At 44.9% G+C, this 25,757-nt stretch overlaps 1 long non-coding RNA gene across 1 annotated transcript in view; it reads right to left on the bottom strand.

The window, feature by feature from the left end:
- Positions 1-11,939: 11,939 nt before the first annotated feature.
- Positions 11,940-25,757, bottom strand: part of LOC141139570 (uncharacterized) — a 79,497-nt gene continuing 65,679 nt past the window's right edge. Inside the window, exons 2-3 of the long non-coding RNA XR_012243771.1 lie at positions 16,677-16,796; positions 11,940-12,254 (exon numbers count right to left, since the gene is read on the bottom strand). This is a non-coding gene — a long non-coding RNA (uncharacterized lncRNA). The remainder of the gene's footprint in view (positions 12,255-16,676; positions 16,797-25,757) is intronic.

The raw sequence follows: 25,757 nt of genomic DNA, 5'->3' as shown, positions 1-25,757 counted from the left end.
GTATGGGGCACAGGTCACGCTGTATGGGGCACAGGTCATGCTGCATTGGGCACAGGTCACGCTGCATTGGGCACAGGTCACGCTGCATTGGGCACAGGTCATGCTGTATGGGGCACAGGTCACGCTGTATGGGGCACAGGTCATGCTGCATTGGGCACAGGTCACGCTGTATGGCGCACAGGCCATGCTGTATGGGGCACAGGTCACGCTGTATGGGGCACAGGTCACGCTGTATGGGGCACAGGTCATGCTGCATTGGGCACAGGTCACGCTGCATTGGGCACAGGTCATGCTGCATTGGGCACAGGTCACGCTGTATGGGGCACAGGTCACGCTGCATTGGGCACAGGTCACGCTGCATTGGGCACAGGTGATGCTGCATTGGGCACAGGTCACGCTGCATTGGGCATAGGTCACGCTGTATGGGGCACAGGTCACGCTGTATGGGGCACAGGTCACGCTGCATTGGGCACAGGTCACGCTGAATTGGGCACAGGTCACGCTGCATGGGGCACAGGTCACGCTGCATGGGGCACAGGTCACGCTGCATGGGGCACAGGTCACGCTGCATTGGGCACAGGTCACGCTGTATGGGGCACAGGTCACGCTGTATGGGGCACAGGTCACGCTGCATTGGGCACAGGTCACGCTGCATTGGGCACAGGTCACGCTGCATTGGGCACAGGTCACGCTGCATTGGGCACAGGTCATGCTGTATGGGGCACAGGTCACGCTGCATTGGGCACAGGTCACGCTGCATTGTGCACAGGTCACACTGCATTGGGCACAGGTCACGCTGCATTGTGCACAGGTCACGCTATATGTGGCACAGGTCACGCTGCATTGACACTAGGGCAGCTGTGGGGGGGGGGGGGCTGTTTGCAGGGGGGCCCCATACAACATTTTGCTATGGGGCCCTGCTATTTCTAGTTACGCCCCTGGTATGATGCATGCATATTTTTAGCCCCCAAGTGCATAACTTTATATTTATCAATATTAAACTGCATTTGCCACATACTGTAAGTGCCTAATTAAACAGTGCATTGAGGTCGGCTTGTAAGTTGGAGACATCCTGAAAGGATGTTATTGCACTGCATAGCTTGGTGTCATCTGCAAAGACTGAAATTGTACTTTTAATTCCAGACCCTATATCATTTATAAATACAGTGCCTTGAAAAAGTATTCATACCCCTTGACATTTTCCACATTTTGTCACGTTACAACCAAAAACGTAAATGTATTTTATTGGGATTTTATGTGATAGACCAACACAAAATTACATATACTTGTGAAGTGGAAGGAAAATGATAAATGGTTTTCAAAACTTTTTACAAATAAAAATCTGAAAAGTGTGGCGTGCATTTGTATTCAGCCCCCGAGTCACCACTTTGAAGAACCAACTTTCACTGCAATTACAGCTGCAAGTCTTTTTGGGGATGTCTCTTCCAGCTATGCAAATCTAGAGAGTGACATTTTGCCCATTCTTCTTTAAAAAATGTTCAGGCTCTGTCAGATTGGTTGGAGAGTGTCTGTGAACAGCAATTTTCAAGTCTTGTTACAGATTCTCATTTGGATTTAGGTCTGGACTTTGACTGGGCCATTCTAATACATGAATATTCTTTGATATAAACCATTCCATTGTAGCTCTGGCTGTATATTTAGGGTCATTGTCCTGCTGGAAGGTGAACCTTTGCCCCGTCTCAAGTCTTTTGCAGACTCTAACAGGTTTTCTTCTAAGATTGCCCTGTATTTGGCTCCATCCATCTTCCCATCAACTCTAGCCAGCTTCCCTGTCCCTGCTGAAGAAAAGCATCCCCACAACATGATGCTGCCACCACCAAGTTTCACAGTGGGGATGGTGTGCTCAGGGTGATGTGCAGTGTTAGTTTTCCACCACACATAGCGTTTTGCTTTTAGGCCAAAAAGTTACTTTTGGTCTCATCTGACCAGAGCACCTTCTTCCACACGTATGCTTTGTTCCCCACATGGCTTTTCGCAAACTGCAACCAGAACTTCTTATGGCTTTCTTTCAACAATGGCTTTCTTCTTGCCACTCTTCCATAAAGGCCAGATTTGTGGAGTGCACGACTAACAGATTCTCCCACCTGAGCTGTGGATCTCTGCAGCTCCTCCAGAGTTACCATGGGCCTCTTGGCTGCTTCTCTGATTAATGCTCTCCTTTCCCGGCCTGTCAGTTTAGGTGGAGTGCCATGTCTTGGTAGGTTTGCAGTTTTGCCATACTCTTTCCATGTGCGGCTGATGGATTGAACAGTGCTCTGTGAGATGTTCTCAGTTTGGGATATTTTGTTATAACCTAACCCTGCTTTAAACTTCTCCACAACTTTATCCCTGACCTGCTTCATACTCCTCATGGTTCTCAACCTGTACAGGGTGAGGACGTGGCACCGAGGTGGTGAAGCGGTTGCAGACCAAAGGTTTTAATAAGGAGATATGAAATACATTCGAAATATGCATATTAGAAGGAAGGTCTAATGCGTAAGCCATTGGGTTAATCCTACAAAGAATACGGAAAGGCCCAATAAACCGAGGTGCGAACTTCAGTGAGGGAACTCGAAGTCAGAGGTTGCGAGATGACAGCCAGACCCTGTCCCCAACCTGGTAGGAAGTCACAGGCAGGCGTCTACCATCAGCATGGAGTCTGTACATATCATTAGCATGTCGCAAAGCCTCCTGGACTTGTGCCCAAGTGGAACGAAGACCACGGAGATGCTACTCTAACACAGGAATAATCTGCGGAACAAACGAATCAGGCAACATGGAAGGTTGGAAACCATAATTCGCCATAAATGGGGACAATCGGGAAGCAGAATTCAAGGCACTGTTGTGAGCAAACTCTGCCCATGGTAATAGGTCTGACCAGTTGTTATGATGGTCAGAAATATAGCAATGTAGGAATTGCTCCAAGGACTGATTGGCTCATTCTGTGGCCCCATTAGACTGTGGTTGATACGCAGAGGAGAAAGCAAGCTGAATTCCCAACTGTGCGAAAAAGGCTCGCCAGAACAGGGACACAAACTGACTACCCCTATCCGAGACAATCACCTTGGGTAGCTCATGTAAGCGAAAGATCTCCAGAGCAAAAATGGAAGCCAGTTCCTTAGAAGTGGGCAACTTCCTAAGTGGAATACAATGACACATTTTTCAGAACCGGTCAACCAACATAAGGATAACTGAGTTGCCCTGGAAGTTGGGTAACTCCACAATGAAATCCATAGACAGGTGCGTCCAGGGCCTCTCTCCATTGGTTGTAGGAGGCCCACTAGAAGGTGTTGTGGAGTCTTACTCAGAGCACACACGGAACAGGCAGCTACGAAGTCGGTTACATCAGCACGTAGACTAGGCCACCAGAATTGTTGGGAAATGGCCCACAAGAGTCTTACCATTGTCATTAATGCAGCCTCAACATTGCCATTAATGTAGCCTCACCATTGTCATTAATGCAGCCTCACCATTGTCATTAATGCACCCTCACAATTGTCATTAATGCACCCACAATATTATCATTAATGCACCCTCACCGTTGCCATTAATGCAGCCTCACCATTGTCATTAATGCAGCCTCAACATTGTCATTAATGCAGCCTTGTCATGGATCTGCAGTAATGTTTGTCTGTCAGCTTACCTCTCCATGTGTTCAGCTTAACCGGTTCCTGACCGGCTCACGCAGATATACTGCGGCAGAATGTCTCCCGTATGGGTACGTCCTTCCCCTTTTCGGCCACCAGAGGTGGCTGCACGGTGGGGGACCCAATGCGCATGACTGGCAGGCACGATCGCCGCCGGCCATGCGCGATCGCGTGCACGAGCACCAGCACAGGGATTTGTGTGTGTAAACACACAAATCCCTGTGCTGTCAGTGGAGAGGAGACATGTTGTTTGTTCCTAGTAAGTACGAACAGTGATATGTCTCCTCTCATACTCAGTCCTATCCCCATACAGTTGGAACACACTGAGGGAACACACATTTAACCCCTTGATTGCCCCCTAGTGTTAACCCCTTCCCTGCCAGTGACATTTACACAGTAATCAGTGCATTTTTATAGCACTGTTCGCTGTATAATTGTCAGTGGTCCCAAAAATGTGTCAAAAGTGTCCGATCTGTCTGTTGCAATGTCACAATACCACTAAAAATCGCAGATCACCGCCATTACTAGTAAAAAAATTAATAAATAATAAAAATGCCATAAATCTTTCCCACAGTTTGTAGACGCTATAACTTTTGCGCAAACCGATTAATATACGCTTATTGCGATTTTTTTAACAAAAAATATGTAGAGGAATATATATCGGCCTAAACTGCTGAAGAAATTAGTTTTTTTTTTTAAATTTGGGGGATATTTATTATAGTAAAAAGTAAAAAATATTGTTTTTTTTTTCAAAATTGACGATTTTTTGTTTATAGCGCAAAAAATAAAAACTGCAGAGGTGATCAAATACCACCAAAAGAAAGCTCTATTTGTGGGAAAAAAGGACGCAAATTTTGTTTGGGTATAGCATTGCATGACCACGCAATTGTCAGTTAAAGAGATGCAGTGCCAAATTTTAAAAAGTGCTCTGGTCAGGAAGGGGGTAAAATCTTTCGGGGCTGAAGTGGTTAAGAGGCCAGCACCTGGCTGCTTGAACAATCTCTACTCAAAGCATGGCTCCACCCCAGCCCTTATTAGGGAACACTATATCAACCTGTGCATTGCAAGTCAGCCCTGCTGATCAGTATTGTATGTTTGGCTTTTGTGTGCTACTTACTACGTCTACGTCTGATTCTAGTTACCAATCTTGGCTTGTTCTTGACTATCCTTACCTGCTTGTTGCCCCGACCATGTCCTGACTATCCTTACCTGCTTGTTGCCCCGACCATGTCCTGACTATCCTTACCTGCTTGTTGCCCCGACCTTTGGCTATCTTCTGACTATCCTTTGTTGTCGCAGTCTGCTGCTTCCTCTCAACCTCCCTGTAGTCTACCGTAAGCGTGAGCTAGGAGGCCCTAGGGGTCACGACCTGGAGCCAGACTGCAGCTAAATCCATCCCCACCACTAGGGGCCTCTGGTGAACACCTGCTGGCTCTTAGATTCCGCTCCCTGGGAAATTTCATGCTCTAGCTCCCAGTGTCATCTGTGTTGGTACTACAGAGTACTTGCTCTCCTGTATCACCTAGAGCTCCATCCGCAGCAATCAGCCGTAGGCTCCACTACCTTGCGGTGCTCTCCCAGACCCCAACGGGGAGCATCTGTCACCTGGACTCAGGTGATCTTACAAGCCTCACCATTGCCATTAATGCAGCCTCAACATTGCCATTAAAGCAGCCTCACCGTTGCCATTAATGTAGCCTTACCATTGTCATTAATGCAGCCTCAACATTGCCATTCATGCAGCCTCACCATTGTCAATAATGCAGCCTCAGAACAAATTACTTCTGCCTCAGAGGGGACAAGGAGGGAGGCGGGGCGAGCGCCGACAGATTACATACAGCGAGAATCTCGGTGTACTCGGCGGCCTCTTTAATACAAAGTCCCGCCTCCTCTGATAGACAGAACAGTGGTCCAATGCCGACCCAGGGACTTCCTGTTACAGAGGCCGCTGAGTAAATAGCAGATTCTCTCTGTATGTAATCTGATGGCGCTTGTCCCCCCCGTCCCCTCCCTGCCGAAGTATCGGCGTATAACACGCACACGCTATTTGCACCTGATTTTCAGGGTGAAAAAGTGTGTGTTATATGCCAATAAATACGGTATTTATAGCTTCTTTCACTGTGGCCATGAGCCACACAGGTTTTAATTTTAGCCTTTTAAACGCATTGCTCTTGGGAATACGGCGTGTTCACATACAGTCGTTTTGAAGAATTCCCATTTCTGTTCTGTGTTCATCAATCAAAGCCACTGTACTAACCATATGAAGTTAGTACAGGGATCTCCCTGCTGAGCTGTTCTGTTCTGACAGGGGGTCGGCCGCCAGAACACTCTGTCTTGGCGATGATAATAGCAGAGAGCGCTGATCAGGAGTCAGTTGACTGCTGGTTTTCCAGCATGCTTGTCTGACAAACTGACATACACACGGGCCAAATGTCGGCCAATTTTTATTAAACCGACCAATGTTTCCCGATATTCGGCGCGTGTGTACGGGGCTTAAGTCTTGAAGAGCAGCCCTCAGCCTTTGAAAATGTTCTCTCTTAAGTTTGAGTGTTTTCATCTTTCCAGTATGTGCTTGTTGTTTACAGGTTACATTAAATGAGATTGTGTTATGGTCACTGCTACCCAGATGTTTTTTTAAATGAACATTAGTAATGAGCTCTGCATGGTTTGAGATTATCGGGTCCAGCGGAGCATCATTCCTAGTCGGGGCCTCTATGAACTGTACCATAAAATTGTCTTGTAATAGGTTAAAAATGTTTGCTCTTTACCTGTTTCTGCAGTGCTATTACTTACTACATTAGTGCCCATTATTATTACTGTCCCAGCCCTAGCAGCCCTTTCTATCTTTTTAAGAAGCCGAGTCTCCATCTCTTCATTAACACTGGGTTGCCCATAACAAACTTCAATGAATAACCTGGTAGTACACACAGCCATATGCGGTTTCGCCCAAAATGCTTCAGCCTCATCACACTCTTCATCAACTAGATCCTCTTTCACACTCGCTTTGAGATTACTTCTCATATAAAGACAGACACCACCACCATTTTCGATTTACCCCGGCTCTATGAAAGAGTGCATAGCCAGAAATATTAATAGCCCAATCATGTGAAGAATGAAGCCAAGATTCAGCAATAACAATTAAATCATACTTCTCTTACTGCACCAAAGCCTCCAACCAGTGGCGGCTGGTGCTCAAAATTTTTGAGGGGGCGCAAAATTGTTTTGAAAAAAATCATCAATTGCAGCCACTGTGCCATCAAATGCTACCACTGTGCCCTCAAATGCTGCCACTGTGCCCATCAAACACTGCCACTGTGCCCATCAAACACTGCCACTGTGCCATCAAATGCTGACACTTGGCCATCAAATGCTGCCACTGTGCCATCAAACGCTGCCACTGTGCCCATCAAATGCTGCCACTGTGCCATCAAACGCTGCTACTGTGCCCAAACACTGCCACTGTGCCATCAAACGCTGCCACTGTGCCATCAAACGCTGCCACTGTGCCCTCAAACGCTGCCATTGTGTCATCAAACACTGCCACTGTGCCATCAAATGCTGCCACTGTGCCATCAATTGCAGCCACTGTGCCAAACGCTGTCACTGTGCCCATTAAACGCTGCCACTGTGCCATCAAACGCTGCAACTGTGCCATCAAACGCTGCCACTGTGCCATCAAATGCTGCCACTGTGTCCATCAAACGCAGCCACTGTGCCAAACGCTGCCACTGTTCTAATCAAACGCTGAGAGTGTGCCCTCAAACGCTGCCATTGTGTCATCAAACGCTGCCACTGTGCCAAACGCTATCACTGTGCCCATTAAACGCTGCCACTGTGCCATCAAACGCTGCAACTGTGCCATCAAACGCTGTCACTGTGCCATCAAATGCTGCCACTGTGTCCATCAAACGCAGCCACTGTGCCAAACGCTGCCACTGTGCCATCAAACGCTGCCACTGTGCCCTCAAACGCTGCCATTGTGTCATCAAACGCTGCCACTGTGCCATCAAATGCTGCCACTGTGCCATCAATTGCAGCCACTGTGCCAAACGCTGTCACTGTGCCCATTAAACGCTGCCACTGTGCCATCAAACGCTGCAACTGTGCCATCAAACGCTGCCACTGTGCCATCAAATGCTGCCACTGTGTCCATCAAATGCAGCCACTGTGCCAAACGCTGCCACTGTTCCCATCAAACGCTGAGAGTGTGCCCATCAAGTGCTGCCAGTGTGCCCATCAAATGCTGCCAGTGTGCCCATCATATGCTGCCAGTGTGCCCATTAAATGCTGCCAGTGTACCCTTGACTGCCCCAGTGTGACCCCTGCCCGCTCCCCGTCTGCCCGGCACTTACCCTGTCTTGGTGAGGCAGCAGGTGACAGCAACGAGCGGGGTCCTTCGTTCGTCTCTTGCCATCCTCATCTCCCGTCCTCTCCTTCTGATAGGCGTCCAATAGTGGCGCCTGAGGTTTCAGCCAATCAGGTGACAGGTAACAGACCCAAGCACCTGATTGGCGGAGAGGCGGTTTAGTGTTAGGAAAGGGAATATTCATTCGCTTTTCTAACACAGCTGAGTGACCTGCGAGCGCCCAGCATGGCGCTTGCAGGTCACTTTTTTTGACACCTATTAGAGCCTATGAGAGCCTAAGGCTCTAATCAGGTGCTTCAAAAACACCCCCCCGCCGCCCGAAAAGGGGCCGGATGCCTGAATAGGGGGTGGCAGCGGCGGCCATAGACAGATTCATGCAATGCATTAATCTATCTATTGGTGATAGAGGGGGTGGCAGGAGAGAGGGGGCGGTGCCCAATGCGCTCTTATGGATGCACCGCCACTGCCTCCAACTCACTTATTTTGCTTGGCAGACTAATGCCATTGGTGAACAAACACTTTATTTCAATGTCCCATTTTGCACATGTATTTTGTATATTTTTTTTGTAGCGCAAATAGTACCATTTCCAATGGTTGTTTGTAACATGGGAGTCTTCTTATCACCTTCCATAGCCCTCCCATCTTCCCCCATTCCACCCACCATTAAGGACTGACCCTTGTCTGGCCCATTATAATCTAATTTACCCTTTCCCCTCAATCCTAGTTTAAATACTCCTCCAGCCTTCCCAAAAACCTCTCCCGCAGCACAGCAGACCCCCTTCCATTTGGGTGCAAACCATCTTTAGCATGTAGGTTGTACCCCAATAATAAGTCAGCCCAGTGCTCTAGACACCCAAATGCTTCCCTCTTACACCAGGTCTTTAGCCCTACATTCAGTTCTATATGCCCCCCCGCCTTTCCTGTTTTGTGCATGGCACAGGCAATATTTCAGAGAATATCACCTTGGAGGTCCTTCCGTTCAACTCGAAGCCTAGTTATTTAAATTTATTCTCAAGGAGCCTCCACCTTCCATGTATTCTTTCATTGGTTCCAACATGGGCCAAGCCAGCTGGTTCATACCCAGCCCCTCCCAGTAATTTATCAACCCGGTTCACCTTATTCCGAACCCTGGGAGACAGCAAACCATTTGGTTGAGGCGATCCTGGCGACAAATTATTCTATCAGTCCTTCTGATTATAGAATCCCCGATTACCACCAACTGTCAAGGCCTTCCTGCACTACCCTCACCACCCCTACTAGATGGACTGCTCTCATGGCCGTTAGGGGTAGCAGTGACACCTAGGGCTGCCACCTCTGTGTTTACCACCCCAATGTCTAGAGGCAACTTGAGGTGTGACAGTGATACATGTTGGGGCATTTTTTGAGCTTCCCTAGATGTCAGACATGTGGATGACACCCAATTTCCTGACAGTGTCAGACTCAGAAGCAGTCTCATTACAGAACTGAGACTTTCCTACCAAGCTGATACACCACTGATATACCACTGTGCCAGCTTTTGTATGCTACAAGAGACTCTAAGTTGTTTTATTTTGTTTTTTTTTTAACACCTTTACTAGCAAAAGTGTCTCTATCATTGAATGGGTACTGAAGGGCACACTGTAGTAGTAGCAAGCAAGGTGAAATGTGGGAAAAGAAGGATGGAAGCCAGCTGTGGTGGTAAGAGCAGAGGGGAGTTGCTGACATGGCACAGTGGTGGGGTAGGCATGGTGTTGCAGTTTACAGTGTCAGTGTGAGCTGCAGCAGAAGCCAGGGAATAACAAGGTGGTGTGAGCTGATGGATCCAGAAATTAGAAGGGCACCTCCCATTGTGACACAAGTTCATCTGCTGCAGAGGCTCTGGATTTGCTTTCCACTGAAAATGGCTGTGGGTGGCGCTGTTCCACATTTAAATACTGATTCTACTGTGCATCTATTGTTAAAAATGCTACACTACTCCTATTATGGACCCAACATTTAGTGACAGTGTGCCTATTTCTAACCTGCAGTGAGCTCCTCAGATACTGGCAATCACCTGCCAGCACTAGAATCCTTATTTACGGATTATAGATGTCACATAATCTACTGAAGAGAGCCGCAAATGAGTTATTAGTAATGCATGATTTCCTGTGCTGGAAAATGAAAGCTGGTTTGTGCAGGGATGGCTGCAAGTTAGAGGAGATCAGCAGCACTGTCATTAAATGTCGAGTCTGGGTCACTCTGTGCAGTAGCAGTAGAACTCCATAGTCTTTTATGGTGCCAGATGACTAATGTATATCAGGCTAGAACTAAGTGGAAACGCCCTGTATTTTTCTTTTACAATAAGAATATGATTCAGTTGGAACGCTTTACTGCTAGCATTGTAAGAAACTGTTTACATTAGCGGATGAGAAGATCAATGTTTGTGTTTTCTTGCTGTATTTAGTAAAGGGCTGTCAATTGCCATGAGTTCTTCCCTACTGAGCCTATGGTTTATGTAGTTGTGGGCACCTGCCACCATGTTGACCTGTGAGGTCCCAATCTGTGTAGTAGAGCTGCTGTCACTGGCTCTACAAGTCCCATCTTCCACTCCAGCAGGGTCCATTGATACTCCCTTCAGCCCTGCATGGTCCAACTCCATACAAACCTGAGACTGGAGGAATAGTCTACAGCAGGGCTTCTCAACTCCTGTCCTCAGGACCCACTAATAGACCAGTTTTGCAAGATAACTGAATTATATCACAGGTGATATCACTTGCTGCTCAGTGTTTGCAGTATTATAGTCTGCATCCCCCCCAAGGTAATACTTAAAATCTGGCCTGTTAGTGGGTCCTGAGGACAGGAGTTGAGAACCACTGGTCTACAGGGATAAGAGATTTGCATTCGTGATCAACTGACCGTGGTTGCAATGCTTTGCAGGATCCAAAAAAATAATAAATGCACCTTTTTTATGAGTCTTAGTCTTTAAAGCTGAAAGTGTTAGTTCGCTATTTCAGAAAAAATTAGGTGAATTAACACTCTACACCCTTCCCACCCCATTGTTCGTGCTGCACTTTTCTCCGTGAGCAATACAATTTACTGTCCACATGGTTGCAATGCTTTGCAGGATCAAAAAAAATAATAAATACACCTTTTTTATGTGTCTTATTCTTTAAAGCTGAAAGTGTTAGTTTCGCTATTTCTGAAAAAATTAGGTGAATTAACACTCTACACCCTTCCCACCCCTTTGTTCCCACTGCATTTTTCTCGGTGAGCAATACAATTTCACTGTCCACATAGCTTGCTGCACCGTTCCTGGGGTATAAGATCCACACTTTTCTTTTTCTCCTTTTCCTAGGGACACCAAGACAGATCAAAGTGGTTCTAATTTGTCAGCAGCAGCAGCGTGTGACTGTGCTGACCAGCCAGAACCTGTCCCAGCATGCCTATAGAAAAAAGAGGAAGAACAACATGGTTTTCAAACCCAAGGCCTGCTGGTCCAGGTTGCGTGGACAGTTAATCTGAATCACCTCTGGAGGTACTATAAGTGCAGTGGGGACCAGGGAGTGGGAATGCCATAAGGTGTTAGTTCAATTGTAGTTCAAGTGTACACTGATACTTGAAGTTTAGTTTTTTTCAGCTGATGATAAGCCCAGCAGTGCCGGAAGATTACTGCTGTTGGGAAAGCCTGGTGGCAGAGGGGCAAGGATATCTACTGTATGCAGAAGCCACCTGGACATGGGACACACTTAAAAGTAGGTTATGTTTCTGGTGCTAGATAGCAAAACATGTTTTACTAAACTTCAGCTTTAAAGCCTAATTAACCCCTTATTTTACTTAACTAGCCTAAGTGAACTTTGTCTTCTCCCTGACATCCTTGCTAGTTTTTCCAGTTTTCATAGCCTTCATAAAAAGATATTTTGGCTTTTTTTTTAAAAAAATGCAAAACATACAATTCTTTATTTCATTGTAAAAACTTTGCTGTGGTTTTAACTGAAACTGATTTTAGTATCATGATAAAAGGAGCAAATCCAAGGGATGAGTCAAAGGGAGAGGGATGGTTGCCCCTTGGGCCAGTTCTACCCAAGATATGTTGGGCTGGATCCTGCATGGAGATACCTCAATAATTCAGGCATTGATCAGAGAGAGACCACAGTCAGCGACACATTGTGAGCTTTATATAATTACATTCTCCCCGTTCACATCTCTGATCACTGTATCTGATAGAGGGGAGTCTTCTAGAATTGACTTCCTTTGCAGTTCTAAGATGCCATGTATGCCAAGATCTGCAAAAGAAGTTAAAGCATGTCTTTTAGGAGCATCTACCTTTCACCAAGCCAACTAATCACTGCAGCAACATAGCACACTTTGCATGGTACACAACTTTTAGACCCCTTTCACACTGAGGCAGTTTTCAGGCGTTTAAGCACTAAAATTAGCGCCCACCTGTACAGTGCCTGAAAACTGCCTCTCAAGCCACCCCAGTGTGAAAGCCCGAGGGCGGTGCGCTTGCAGGGCAGGAAAAAAATAGGAGCACCAAAGCGCCGCTAAACAGCGGTAAAGTGCCGCTAAAACGAGCAGCGCTTTACTGCTAACGCCGGCACCGCCCCAGTGTGAAAGTACCCTTAGCCACAGAAATCTGTACCTATCATGAAAGTGCCACTTGTTTTTTTAAGGTCAAAAGTTCCCAGTCCTTCCCTGGATAAACTGCAGAATAAAAATAGCACTAGCTGGACTAGAGTAACACTAGGAGGCATATTTATAAAGCAGTAATTATCACAGCAGGTGAATCAATCACTACCATTTCAAATAAATGCATTAGGAAGATACGCCTGCAGTGAAAGTTTAGCAAATGTCCCATTCACAACTTTATACAAATGTCTACCTGTTTAATATGCTTTTAGCGGAGATGTGCAAGGGCAGCACAGTGGCTTAGTGGTTAGCATTTATGCCTTGTAGCACTGGGGTTCTTGTTTAGAGTTCCAGGCCAGGACATTATTGCACAGAGTTTACATGTTCTTACTGTGCTTGCGAGGTTTTCTCTTGGTACTCCAGTTTTTTCCCACATTCTAAAAAACATGCTGGTAGGGTAATTGGCTCCTATCAAATTGGCTCTACTATGTGTGTCTAAAAATTCCACAGCATTCCCTGGTAACATGCCAATGCAGTTCTGATACTCATTTCAGTCGTGGACACACAGAAAAAGTAGGTTTCCAAGGTTTGAAATGCACCAGATAGGATGGCTGGCTAACATGTTAAAATGTCTGTAAAACCTAAAGTGGAATTCAACCCTAATTTTTTTTAAAGATAATTGCTTGACAGGTAGGGCTCTTATGACAGAAGAGACACTATCAGTCTCTTCTGTCATAAATGCTTCCCTCTGCCTATCAGCAGTAATGTTCATTGAGCAGCCAGTGCATGCGCAGCTCAGCTTACGTTTACAGCACCCAATGTGTGCTGTGATTATATGACTCTTGTGCACATGTGCGGGAATGAAGTCATCACAGCCCAGCCTGAGAACGAACCCAGACGGAAGACTAGTGACAGCTCAGCGCTGGAGGGCTTAGTTTGACAGGTAAGCCTGCCATAATGTGTTAATATGCTGCATACTGGCACATTAGGCATAAACTGGGGGCTATTTATTTTAAAAAAAAAAGTGGAATTTAACCACTTCAATGCAGGGCACTTATACACCTTCCTGCCCAGACCAATTTTCAGCTTTCAGCGCTGTCGCATTTTGAATGACAATTGTGTGGTCATGCTACACTGTGCCCAAACTAAATTTTTATAATTTTGCTCCCATTTTGGTGGTGTTTGATCACCTCTGAGGTTTTTATTTTCTGCTAAACAAATAAAAAAAAGACCGACAATTTTGAAAAAAAATGTTTGTTTTTTTGTTTCTGTTACAAAACTTTGTAAATAAGTAAGTTATCTCCTTCACTGATGGGCACTGATGGGGCTGCACTGACAGGCACTGATAAGATGGCACCGATGAGGTGGCACTGATGAGGTGGCACTGATGGGCACTGATGATGGGCACTAATATGCGGCACTGATGGGGCACTGATATGCAGCACTGATGGGTACACCTAAGTGGCACTGATGGGCACTGAAAGGCGGCATGGATGAGCACTGATAGGCGGGACAGATGGGCACTGATAGACGGCACAGATGGGCACTGATAGGTGGCACTGATGTACAGTAATGGTATGGATGGATCAGTGCCAAACAAAAATGCCTGCCAATCAGTGATGCCCATTGTGGGCACTGATTGGCATCCATTGTGGGCACTGATTGGCATCCCTGGTGGTCTAGGGTGGCATACCTGGTGGTGACATTACTGGTGGTCCTAGTGGCGTCCCTGGTGGTCCAGTGTGGGCATCCTCGGGGGGGGGGCTCCGTTGATAATTAATCAGCACAGACCCCCCTGTGAGAGGAGCAGCCGATAGGCTCTCCACTACTCGTATCTGACAGACGCGAGTGAGGAAAAGCCAATCAATGGCTCTTCCTGTTTACACTGTGATCAGCCGTGATTGGACACGGCTGATCACGTGGTAAAGAGTCTCCGTCAGAGACTCTTTACCTAGATCGGTGTTGCGGTGTGTCAGACTGACACATCACATCACTGATCACCATGATGCACGCCCCCACGTGCGCGCAGCGGCTGCTATCCTGCTGGAAGTCATATGACGTCTGGTCAGGATATTGAAACCACTTTGCCGCCGTCATTTTGCTATATGGCGGGCGGCAAGTGGTTAATACCGCTTTTCATGGTTAAGTAACTTAAAGGGATTGTAAAAAACCTCTTGCAGTGAAAAACCTCTTGCAGTGCAGAAGCCCCCCAGTGCCCCCGTTTTACTTACCTGAACCCTCTTTTTCTCTCGCCGGGGACGAGCACACCAGCTCTAGCCAGTGTCTCGTGTCCTGATTGGCTAGATTGATAGCGGCGCAGCCATTGGCTCCCGCTGCTGTCAATCAAATCCAATGATGCGGACGGCGGGGGTGGGGCCGAGTCTGGCATTCGTGTCTATGGATGGATGCTGGACTTGGGAGCGCACCTGCAAGGTAACCCCCTCGGGGAAGCGTTTCTCCGTGGGGGTTATCTGATGTGGGGAGGAGCCGCGAGAGCTGCCGGGGGACCCCAAAACGAGCTGCACAGTGGAGGTAAGTATGACATGTTTGTTATCTTAAACAAAAAAAAAAAAAAACGAACCCTTACAATCACTGTATACTGTAATTGAAAAAAAAATGTGGTCATTGAATATACTCTATACTTTTCCTTTAAAATGAACCCTTTAGTATATCGTAGATATATGGCATTTTCCATTGCCATGGCTCTTAGTGGTCATTCACATGAACAGCAGGCTCTACCATCCCTATGAAAAGCTGCCAGCAGTGGATTACTTTTTCAGAGGTGGCTTAGAGACAGTTTATAGGCATTTAGGAGGTAACACCACTTTCTGAATGCCAGCTTTTTTCTTAATCCCAATGAGGATTTTACATTAGATTACCACACCACAACTGCCATAGCCTTATATGGCATGTGGTTGCCGCCTGTCAAAAGAATTTTAAAATTCTGCACCACAAGCATCTTGGCTACGGCAATGTAAATAGACTCTGGTCCGCTTGTAGGTAGGCAGTAAAAACGTAGATCGACCGCCTGTTTTTACCACCACTCATGTGAACATAGCCTTTGAAGGTCAGGGGTTAACTGAAGTGTGAAAGCTGCTGAACCTCACTGATTGCCATCTTCTGGGCGCTAGGTCACAAAGGGCACCAACTTTCCCTGACAGTCCCTGCAAAAGAGTCATACCAGAATAATACGGGGGAATGTAAGATATGTACAGTTCTAATAACTGAGTATTCAGATTTCTACATGCCCCCAATCAAATTAGGTTCTCTTTAAAGTTTTAATTAGTTGAATTTTTATTTGAAAAATATCATCTAGCTTTTCCAGTAAACCAGAGTTCCCTTTTAACCCGGAGCCCAGTATGTGGCTCAGCCACATTTCCAGCCCCAGAAAATGTAATTAATACACAGAAAACAAGGACTGATTCAGTACTATTGCCTCCTTGGTTAGATGCCCCCTCTTTTCTCTTTCCCACCCTGTTTCTCCCTTCCTGTTCTCTTCAGTGCCTGCATAACAAGCGTCTCGTTCTGTGTTGCACTTGGCATGAAGACCAAAACATTGTTATTGGAGAATGCTGGAATCCTGGGCACTCACTTAGCTGTTTACATATTGGGAAAGATTTTTATTGCTCTTATCGCTAAAGCATTATCATAATCTCACCGGAACAGTTAGAGTGGGACCACAGTGACTTGTAATGAAAGGACCTATATATACATTTCTGTATTTTTACCCCCTTAGGCCGTTCTTCAGTGTGGTGCTTCAGTCAATAAGCTGCCAAAAAGAGAAAAACATTTGTGAGTTAAGGAATTCTTTCCTTTGCTGAGCAGTGTCAGCATACAGTGTGTTGACGGACAAGTCTTTGTCTCTGCTTTGTATGATACAGCTGTATAAAGAAAATAGCCAACAATAACTGTTCGGCAGAGGAATTTCAGAAAATAGGGGAAATTTATCACCACATAGCGAGAAAGTGACAGCTTGTGACCTTTGCGCATGCTAAGAATGGTCCTACTAAAAAGCTACGTAATTACCCCCCCTCATTTAGACCATGAGACAATCACTGACTTAGATTCCTCAGTACCTCAGATATTCACATAGCTAGTCTCCAAAGACATTTTGTTTATTTGTGTTCACATGCTTCAGTCTTTGAGTTTTTGTGCAACTTGTTCCCTTGTTATAGCACTGCTGGGTATGTTCAAATCTGAAAGACAAAGTGTTGAAAATCAGAGATGACTGGATGCGGGTAGACAGTGCCACATGTTTCTGCTATAATCCTGATTTCCAGGAGGCCTGCATATACTGAAGGCCTTATCAGCAGTACACACATTACAGCACACTGCAATTACTCTTGAAAAGTGTTATTTCTTGGCTGGCATACCACACAATGCATTTAGGAACTGTATTTACTGCAAGAGAAATGTGAGCATCGACAGTGTGGAATGACTTGTAGTATGTTATCTGCCACTCTTATGCCCCGTACATACGGTCGGACATTGATCGGACATTCCGACAACAAAATCCTAGGATTTTTTCCGACGGATGTTGGCTCAAACTTGTCTTGCATACACACGGTCACACAAAGTTGTCGGAAAATCCGATCATTCTGAACGCAGTGACGTAAAACACGTACGTCGGGACTATAAACGGGGCAGTGGCCAATAGCTTTCATCTCTTTATTTATTCTGAGCATGCGTGGCACTTTGTCCGTCGGATTTGTGTACACACGATCGGAATTTCCGACAACGGATTTTGTTGTCGGAAAATGTTATATCCTGCTCTCAAACTTTGTGTGTCGGAAAATCCGATGGAAAATGTGTGATGGAGCCTACACACGGTCGGAATTTCCGACAACAAGGTCCTATCACACATTTTCCGTCGGAAAATCCGACCGTGTGTACGGGGCATAAGTCTGCATTGAAAATTAAAATTGAGAGGCTTACATATATGGCCTACCTGCTCAGTACTTCAGTCTTTCATCAAGTCATCACTATAGTGCACCAGACAACACCCCAACACCTTTTGTTGGTAATCTTATGACCTAAGAACCCCTACTTATGACACAGGAGAGGTGTTCCCAAACATAATCACTTCATGCTCTCTTACAAAATGCCTGGAATTTAAAAAAAATGTGAATACTAAGAAGACTCTCACAGCCCCCAGTCAGATACTTACTTGTACTATATCCCCTACAACTACGCTATCTAACAAATCAATCATTTTTATAAACCCAAGGACCAAGGATGCTAAGGCCATGACTTAACTGTTTATGTTTACCTCCCCCTGGCCACATGTTGTCAACTTGGCCTAACCATGTTTACCACACAAAGGTTGTCCTTGAAGATGTTTTCACCGCTTTTAACCAGGTAAATTATCCACGGCACCATATGTGCCATGGGCTTTATATGAAATGTGTCTTATTCACCACCATCATTACCATCCAACATCATTATCTATCTTGTCCACCAAATGTGTCTTATCCACCACCACCTTCAGAAAGGCTCACTCACTAGATGGGATGGACCTCAAATTATGAAGGCTAGATGTCCACATCTCTATAGGAGGGTGGTGGACGGACTACTGCTGTGCATCTGGACACTTCCTCTACCTCCCAGAGTGAGAAGTGCCACCATGCACAGCCTTTGCATCATTCACAGATCTTCCCCTCTTCAGCACATGTCCCTCACAGCTCTGCCCTTCTACAGAACTTTGCTTTCTGAGCATATACTGCTCTCAGTTGTAACAAGAGGTGAAAGGAATTGTAGTTGTAATTTAGAGTGGCGCCATATTTTATATAATCATGCTGTCCAGGAAAATCATGTATTTCTATGCAATTTAGGATTCTTGGCATGGTATGGGTCTTTTGATTCTTGGCCAGCATACGGAAGTGAATCAACTATATGGGGTTCCTCGTTTGATACTGGTGGATTAAGTGACATGTGATATTGAACACTAAAGAAAATAAGTATTTCTTTTAATTCCTGCTGGTTTAGAGTAGTTCCTTATGATCACAATCCATGTGCAGGTTGTTAAGATTTATGATTGCCTGTATCTTGTGTTTAGATTAGAAGTGTTGTCCATATGCACAAAACTTGTGGATCTTGAGGAAGCGAGCCTCTCTCTAAACATGTTGATCCGTAATGCCAAATTCTTCATTAAATAAATGCTTTATGTACAATGCTATGCATTAGACACTTGTTGCTTTTATAAATCATAAATTGTATGAGTAAAGTTTTTTGTACATTTTATGTCTAGTTATATGTCCTTTTTGTGGCACATTTAAAGTCCCACTGTTTTCTTCTTACTGCCCATAAGGGCAGGAGGAGATCATTTTGTTGTTCTGTAGTTAGGGAAGGTGCCCAAAAAGTGAGGAGAAATATTTACAGGAGAGTTTCACCATATATGCTGCTTTGATATGTTTACAATCACTTTAACCTAAAAAGAAAAATAATAGCACAGTGCTAATACTGTACATGCTAACATTAGCATGGTGGATCATGCCCCATCTGCATATCATAAAAAAAGAGACAACTATAGTAAAAAATGTATTCAAATACTTGTTTATATTTCTTTAGGTCTTTCTTTAACAAAGCCATATAACTGTTATTTGCTGTGCTTTTGTTAGCAGAATCCTCAGGAAGCTATGCATATACCATTAAGGCAGGACAGATATATTGTCAAACATATTGGGACGCCTGCCTTTACACGCACATGAACCTTAATGGCATATTAAGAATATTAAGTTGGCCCACCATTTTCAGCTATAACAGCTTCAACTCTTCTGGGAAGGCTGTCTATAAGGTTTAGGGGTGTGTCTATGGGAATGTTTGACTAGTCTTCCAGAAGAGCTTTTGTGAGGTCAGGTGCTGATGTTGGACAAGAAGGCCTGGCTCGCAGTCTTCGTCTAATTCATCCCAAAGGTGTTCTATCAGGTTTGAGGTCAGGACTCTGTGCAGGCCAATAGGGTAACACAGATAAACAGGATAAGACAGGAGATGCAAGAAGATGGATCAAGAAGAAGGCCAGAACTGGGATCAAGGGAGCAGATATAAAGTAGTAGGGTACGGGATGCAGGTACTGGAAGAGAATCATGGAAAGGATCAGAATCAAGGTCTGGAGCAGTGCATACAGTGAATAACCAGGTACAAGGCACACAGGCAAAACATTGAGACAATCAAGGAAGTTAGGAAAAAAGCCATATACCTTCTCAGCAGCCGTCCTCAGGTGGGACTGCTTACTGGGACCAGCTGGCAACTCAGAGACACCTGCTGGTGGCCCCCACAACTACATTCTTCTGTTCTGGGAACCACAATACCACTAGCAGGTGATCCGGGTCCTGACAATGTGGGAAGACAGCACCTCTCCTCTCAGAGCGCCGGGAGTGTAGTGATAGCTGTACTCTTGGCGCTCAGTTTTAAGCAAAAGGGATATGTCTACGAGGTGGCATGCACCTTGTGGGACTTAAATGGGTTGTAAACCTTTGAGGTTTTTCACCTCAATACATTCTATGCATTGAGGTGAAAAACCTCCTGTAATGCTGCAGCCCCCCCAGCCCCCGTTTTACTTACCTGCAAAAGCCGGTGCAAAAACTGGTGTCTCGGGTCCTGATTAGATGGATTGATAGCAGTGCAGCCATTGGCTCCCGCTGCTGTCAATCAAATCCAATGACCCGGGGGGGCAGGGCCGAGTCATACATTCGGCTTCTATGGACGCCGAATGAATGACTCGGGAGCGCGCCCGCAAGGTAACCCCCCAGGAGAGTGCTTCTCCCAGGGGATTATCTAATGTGGGGAGGAGCCGCGAGAGCCGCAGAGGGACCCCAGAAGAGCAGGTTCGGGGCCACTCTGTGCAAAACGAGCTGCACCGTGGAGGTAAGTATGACATGTCTGTTATTAAAAAAAAAAAAAAAAGAAGCTTTAGTGTCACTTTAACCTCCCTGGCGGTATGATTATGTCAGATTTTTGATGCTGAAAGCGGTACATTGTTTTGCATTAAAATTTGGCATTTTTTATTTTAGGCCTGTAATTCTTAGGAATAACACACTTAAATCTGTCAAAACAAGAGTCTAGTAGACATCCTAGGTAAGATAAAGTTTGAAACACGAAATCATAAATTATAATATAATAAATAACTAGAAATAATTATAACAAATAATATAATAATTACAAAATGTATTCAATAATGTAATCAAATCAAAAACACAGAAATTTGCTCAGTTGTAGAATTGTCGCTGTCATTACTTTCAGTGTTTGATGATGAATTTCCTCACAAATCACTATCGCTCAATTCTGCAAACGATTCTAATTTATTATCGCTGTTTTATAGCTGGTCTAAAACCACTTTAGACGTAAAGGGACACTTTTTGGTTGCTATGGACATTCTCAATTTTCCAGGCAGAGGGAACAGTATATATAATATAAAACTGCATGCAGGGCACTGAACAAAGCACTAGGGAGAAAAGGGATGTGAAATAATTTGATACAGTAATGTAATCTGTAAGATTACAGTGTACTGTATGTGTTATGTGTTTTTCACTTTTTGAATTTGGTGCCAGGCTCTGTCCCCGTGTGTCATGACGCTCGCAGTGAACGGAGCCCGGCACATTGATAGATCGAGCGGAGGACATGGCTCGCACACACAGCGGGAGGACATCGCAGGATCCTGGGGACAAGGTAAGTAACTTTGCCTGGATCCTGCAATGCAATCCCAAGTGTGGCTTGGGGTTACCTATTTTGGTAATAAAAATTCACCCCGAGCCACACTTGGGATTACCGCCAGGAAGGTTAACTCCCCAGTGGTTGAATTCCTGGAGTTCAGCTTTAAAGTGTGGTACACTTTAGTGGCATTTTCTTATGCTGTCTCTAACTGGGCTTTATCATACTTCACTTCCTAATAGACTAATGCCCTGTACACATGACCAGTTTTCCCGTCAGAATAAACTCTGAAGGTTTTTCCGACAGAGTTCCAACGGAATTACTCTCAAGCTGTCTTGCATACACACGGTCACACCAAATTCAGACCGTCCAGAACGAGGTGATGTACAACACGTACGACGGGACTAGAAAACGGAAGTTCAAAAGCCAGTAGCCAATAGCTTCCGTCTTGTACTTGCTTCAGAGCATGCGTCATTTTTGGTACATCGGAACAGCATACAGACAATCGGTTTTCCCAATAGGAATTGGTTCCGTCGGAAAAATTTAGAACATGTTCTCTTTCTAGGTCCGTCAGAATTTTCGACGTAAAAAGTCCTATGTGGCATACACAGGATCGGAATATATGATGAAAAGCTCCCGTCTGACTTTTTCTGTCGGACATTCCGCTCGTGTGTACACGGCCTAAGAATTCCTTCAGTTTTTTCTTCTTTCTGTGGTTTTACTTCTTTTTCTCCATCTCTAACAGCTGACATGCCACAGGAGTCTCTAATTGGTCCTTAGGCTTGTAGTACTGCACACCAGGGAAAATTAATTACCCACTTTAGCTTCAAATACCATCTGTGCACCAATAAAACCCCATTATACATTCATGACTGTAAACATTCACATTGTCTGATAAATAACTCCACAACCAGTCTCCCTAATATCTCCTAATGACCACCATCTATCTTAAAGGAAAGCTATAATGATTGATGGTCAGTTGTAGTTACAAATTTACAAACTGTTATCTTTTTTTAAATATTGTTAAAAAATATCTTCATTTTAAAATAACAATTTATTTCAAGAGGGGTCCATTCGATTGCTTGCAAAGCCTAGCTCTGATGTTTGTTTTTTTTGGTAACTGTGTGTAATTGACTAATAAAGTGAATGAAGGGGAATATGCGCAGTATATTTTCTTATTTATTATTTCTTCTTTATTACTGTCAGGTAAATAAGAATTAATAGGGGTTTTGTACTCACTATAAAAATCCTTTTCTCTGCATTAATTGAAGGACAAAGCTACATCTTGGGATCTTGACCGATGGGTTATAGTGCTTACCTACATAAGTATAGGCTAAATACAAGCAAACAAGCAGCCTGGGGGCAGCCCCTACTGTTGGCCAAACCCCCCATCTGCATCAAAGAGAACAGGTAGTAGTGGTGGTGCATACCCTAGGCCTGACTAAGCTCCTGCACCCCCTAATTTAAATACGCCCCTCCCCTTCCTGTCAACGCCACACCCTTCCTGTTTAAGACCCGCCCCAAAATGTTCCAGTGGGAGGGGGGGGGGGGGCAATGGATTCCCTTAACTTGCAGAGATTTCTTCTCACTTTCTGTTTGGCTATGGGGAAGGAAATGAAGGGACATTTCTGCAATAGGACAGGATGGCAAAAAATAAACTGACAGGGGCTATGACCCTCCCTTACTCTATCCAAAATGGAAAAAAAGTGTTACCTATAGTTCTACTTTAAGTACAAATTTCTGATAAATTGATGGAGAGAACTAAGAGAATATAGCCATGCCAGTGGTGCAACAGAAAACATATAGCACAGTGATGACAGTGATGGAGGTATGTGGTCCAGGCATTGAGCAAAGAAAGGATTAAGGGCAGGAACAAAAAAATCCATCTGTTTGTTTTTTCTCATTAGCAATTAACAGAAATAAAATTAAGATTCCTTAATATGTACAACTGACACAATAAAAGGATTGCAGGAGAGTCCTATTACCTACCTGCCAAGTATAGGTGACCATGTCAGTGTCCCTTGTGTCTACACCATCCCTAGATTAAAAGCCCTTTGGCAGCTAGGTAAGTGCCATGCAGGTTTCACCCAAATAGTGTAGCTTTCCTTCTACCCTGGGTATCCCATGCTATATAATCTAGTCAGTTACTGTATAAACATTAACACCTACCTCCTATATAGATTACCAGTAGCTGATATCTATGGTAACTAAGTCGCTATAATATATAGCAACTCCTCTGCCAAAGCCAAATAAATAAGAAGAAGATTTCCTAGTTTTCAACTACCATATGCATCATTGCAAGCTCGAAAACCCTCAGGGGTTTCTAGTATATGCAGTATATATATATATTAGATTGTGATCACTCAAAGTTTGCAGGAAAGTCTTACCACCTACCTCCCAAGTGTAGCTGACCATCTTAGTCTTCCTTGCATTTGCACCATCCCTACTACCCAGATTAGAAGCCCTGTGGCAGATAGGTAGTTGTCCGGCAATTTCCACTGGTGTGGTTTTCCTTTCAGCCTAGGTACTTACAGCCTGCCTGGTTCCCTTCACACGTCTCCACAGCACCTCTCCCGGCATGGGGTCTCCTCACACAATGGAGAGCTCCTCCCCCTCCACTCTACTTGCCTGCGCCTGTCTGCTGACTTTCTCCTTCAGACAGTTTTAGCTTCTCGACATGGCATCTGTTTCAGAGGTCCACTGTGATGATAGGACAGTCAAAACTAGAAATTGCGGGCACCCCCCCCCCCCCCCAGTTGCAGATCGCAGGCTGCCCGCACAACAACTCATTAGGTTGGGGTCCAATACCCAGGCCCCTTACATCTGTATGGGCTGTCCTCCCCGATGGCGGCCATGCCAGCAGCAGTGCGGCCACTTTATGGGGGTACCAGACCATTTTGCCTCCCAGACCAGTTTGCCTATAAGACTGGTACCACACTAATGCCGCGTACACACGATTGGAATTTCCAACAACAAATGTTCGATGTTAGCTTGTTGTCGGAAATTCCGACCGTGTGTAGACTCCATTGGACATTTCCAGTCGGAATTTCCGACAACAGATGTTTGAGAGCTGGATCTCAAATTTTTCGATAACAAAATCCTTTGTTGTAAATTCCCAGCGTGTGTAGACATTTTCGACGCACAAAATTCCGCACATGCTCTGAATCAAGTACTAGATGGAAGCGCTCGGTCTGGTAAAACTAGCGTTCATAATGGAGATAGCACATTCGTCACACTGCAAAGGGTTTAATCTTTTAATGCAGCACATCCTCTTCTTCTTTATAATGCTAGAATAATGAAGTTGTTTTGCTGCTGATACTCACACAGAGTTCTGACAAACTGATTTCTATTTTATTTCTCGTGATCTCGTGATCTCCATTTATTTTATGCCAGATCTCCGGAATAATGTTTAGAATATTTTTTTATAGTGATCGACTTTTTTTTTTTATCAAGATCTCCTGATTTTTTTTTTTTTTAATGTTTTTTTTCTAGTGATCTCCATAATATTTTTTGTCGTTTTGTGTGTCAAGTTACCAGGGCTTTTTTTCTCAGATAATAGGTGCAGGAACCCCTCCCTTCTGACACACCCTTTATCTTTGCCCCTTACCCTCCTCTGAGCACCATCCCTACCCACCTCCCAGTACCGCCCCTTTTAAAGAATACAGAGAATCATTTTGTGCTACTAAGTAATTTCATTTGTATGGAATTTGATAGCCCCCATCCCAGCAACAGTAGACCCCACCAGCAACAATAGACCCGACCCCAGCAACAAAATACCAACCCAGCAACAATAGACTCCCAGCAGCAACAACACATCTCCCAGCAGCCAGCATCAATAGACCTCCCAGGAGCCAGCATCAATAGACCTTCCAGCAGCCAGCAATAATAGACCCTCCAGGAGCCAGCAACAATAGACCTCTCCCTCAATAGTAGGTCCCTCCCAGTAACAAATGAAACTCCAGCAGCAAGAGATCCCCCACCAGCAACACTATACCTACCCATTAACAATAGACCCCCACACAAAAATAGATCCCCACCAGCGGCATTAGCATCAACAGACCCTCCAGCATTCCTTTGTCATAAAATAAAATACAATAAGTGCTGGAGGTGCCAGAACTGCGTTCCCCTGCGTTCCTGCTGAAAAAAAGCCCTGCAAGTTACCACAACACCATTATTATCTTGTATTTTTTAACCTCAAGGAGGTTGGTTGGTGTTGGTGTCCCTTGTTAATTTGACATTGTATTTTTGAAATGTACCTGCCTACTCACAAACAAATTGTCCTTTTTTAAGTAAGACACATAGCCAAGTATTTGTCCAAACAAAATAGAAATTTATTAGGGGTCATAACAAAATAAAGAGGAAGGCAACGCAGAATAAATTGTTGAAGTTGGCAAAAGCCTTTGTACCCCAGGGCACACATCAATTATTTGACGGGCAAAGTTGGTAGTCTGAGGAGTCCATTTAATAGGGAGCACAATCCGGTCCAGGACTCAGAGAGATCGGGAGCAGCA

The sequence above is a fragment of the Aquarana catesbeiana genome, linkage group LG04, assembly GCF_042186555.1.
Source record: "Aquarana catesbeiana isolate 2022-GZ linkage group LG04, ASM4218655v1, whole genome shotgun sequence".
Classification (NCBI taxonomy): Eukaryota; Metazoa; Chordata; class Amphibia; order Anura; family Ranidae; genus Aquarana; species Aquarana catesbeiana.
Note: the sequence above shows the minus strand (reverse complement) of the source record. Positions and strands in the feature narration are given on the sequence as shown.